General features: G+C 45.1%; 1 protein-coding gene across 1 annotated transcript in view; it reads left to right on the top strand.

The window, feature by feature from the left end:
* The window catches only part of Nol6 (nucleolar protein 6 (RNA-associated)), a 22,732-nt gene that overhangs the window by 19,242 nt on the left and 1,586 nt on the right, over positions 1-1,904 (top strand). The gene's annotated exons all lie outside the window — the stretch shown is intronic.

The following is a 1,904-nucleotide window of genomic DNA, read 5'->3' as shown; positions in this document are numbered from 1 at the left end:
GGCCTGAACTCTGGGCCTGGGCGCTGTCCCTCAGCTCTTCAGCTCAAGGCTAGTACTCTACCACTTGAGCCACAGCACCACTTCCAGCTTTTTTCTTTTTGCTTATGTGATGCTGAAGAATCTAACCCAAGGCCTCATACATGTAAGGCAAACGCTCTACCACTGAGCCACCTTCCCAGCTCCCCCTCATATTATTCTTTAAATGTTTCTGTTTTATTTTTTTGTTGTTGCTGTTGTTAGTGGGGCTTAACTTAAACTCAGAGCCTGGGCGCTGTCCCTGAGCTCTTTTGCTCAAGGCTAGAGCTCTACCACTTTGAGCCACAGCTCCAGTTCTGGTTTTCTGGACTTTCCTGCCAGGGTTGGCTTTCAACTGGAATCCTCAGATCTTAGCATCCTGAGTAGCTAGGATGTGAACCACCAGTGCCCTGGTGTTTTAAATTTTATTAAAGAAAAAAAAATTTTGTTGGTTGTGGGCCCTGGACTCGGTGCTTAGGTGCTGTCATTGAGCCTCCTTGTGCTCAAGGCTAGCACTCTGCCACTTGAGCCACAGTGCCACTTCTGGTTTTTGAGTGGTTAATTGGAAATAAGAGTTTCATGAGGCTGGGAAGGTGGCTCAGTGGTAGAGCATTTGCCTTGCATGCATGAGGCCCTGGGTTCCATTCCTCAGCATCACATAAGCAGAAAAGGCTGGAAGTAGCACTGTGGCTCAAGTGTAGAGCACTAGCCTTGAGCTGAAGAGCTGAGGGACAGCGCCCAGGCCCAGAGTTCAGGCCCCATGACTGACCAAAAAAAAATAAATAAAGTTTCATGGGGACTTTTCTGCCTGGGCTGGCTTCGAACTTCGATCCCCAGATCTCAGCCTCCTGAGTAGCTAAGATAACAGGGGTAAGACATCTAGCTCAAATTTTAACATTTTTCCATATACATTTTTATTGTCAAAATACTGTACAGTTTCGTGAGTAGGGTAATGAGTGCATTTCCTATTAAGCATTGCATTGTTACCTCCTTTGTTTTTCCCCTACCATTCTTTCCCTCCCCACTTAATTTTTAAAAAATTATTTATTTATTCATTTTTTGCTGGGCCTGGGCCCTGTCAGACCCTGAGCTTCTTTTTGCACAAGGCTAGCACTCTACCATTTGAGCCACAGTGTCATTTCTGGCCTTTTCATTTTATGCAGTGCTGAGGAATGTAACCCAGGGCTTCATGTATGCTAGGCGAGCACTCTACCACTGAGCTACCTTCCCAGCTACCCAGTTCAAATTTTAATAATAAAAATTTCTTAAGTATAAATTGGAAGCCAGGTGGCTTTGGCTAATGGCCTGTAATCCTAACTACTCAGGAGGCTGAGGCCTGGGGCCTGTAATTTGAAGCCAGCTCACACAGGAAATTGGTGAGACTCTTTATCTCCAACAAATTACCAAAAATATTGAAGTGGAGCTGTGGCTGAAGTGGTAGAGCCTATGCTTGAGCAAAAAAGCTCAGGGATAGCATCTAGGCCGAGTTCAAGCCCCAGGACTGGCAAAACAAAAATGAAAATTAAAAAACACAAATTGGAGGAAAGTTATTACAACAATCTAGGCACACAATGTTGGACTAAACCTGGGTCAAAAGAGCAAGGGCAGGGATGGGATAGGGCAATGGAGGAATGCAAAGGAAGGAATGACATGATCCAGAAAAAGCGTAATGTACTCATCACCTGACTTATGAAATGGTAACCCCTTTGTACACCTTAAAAATAACAAGAAAATTATATATTTTCTTTTTTTGGTTCCTGTCGTGGGCCTGAACTCTGGGCCTGGGCGCTGTCCCTCAGCTCTTCAGCTCAAGGCTAGCGCTCTACCATTTGAGCCACAGCACCACTCCTGGCTTTTTTCTTTTTGCTTATGTGGTGCTGGGGAATCGA

Source organism: Dipodomys ordii, unplaced genomic scaffold (genome assembly GCF_000151885.1).
Source record: "Dipodomys ordii isolate 6190 unplaced genomic scaffold, Dord_2.0 Scaffold95, whole genome shotgun sequence".
NCBI classification, from domain to species: Eukaryota; Metazoa; Chordata; class Mammalia; order Rodentia; family Heteromyidae; genus Dipodomys; species Dipodomys ordii.
Note: the sequence above shows the minus strand (reverse complement) of the source record. Positions and strands in the feature narration are given on the sequence as shown.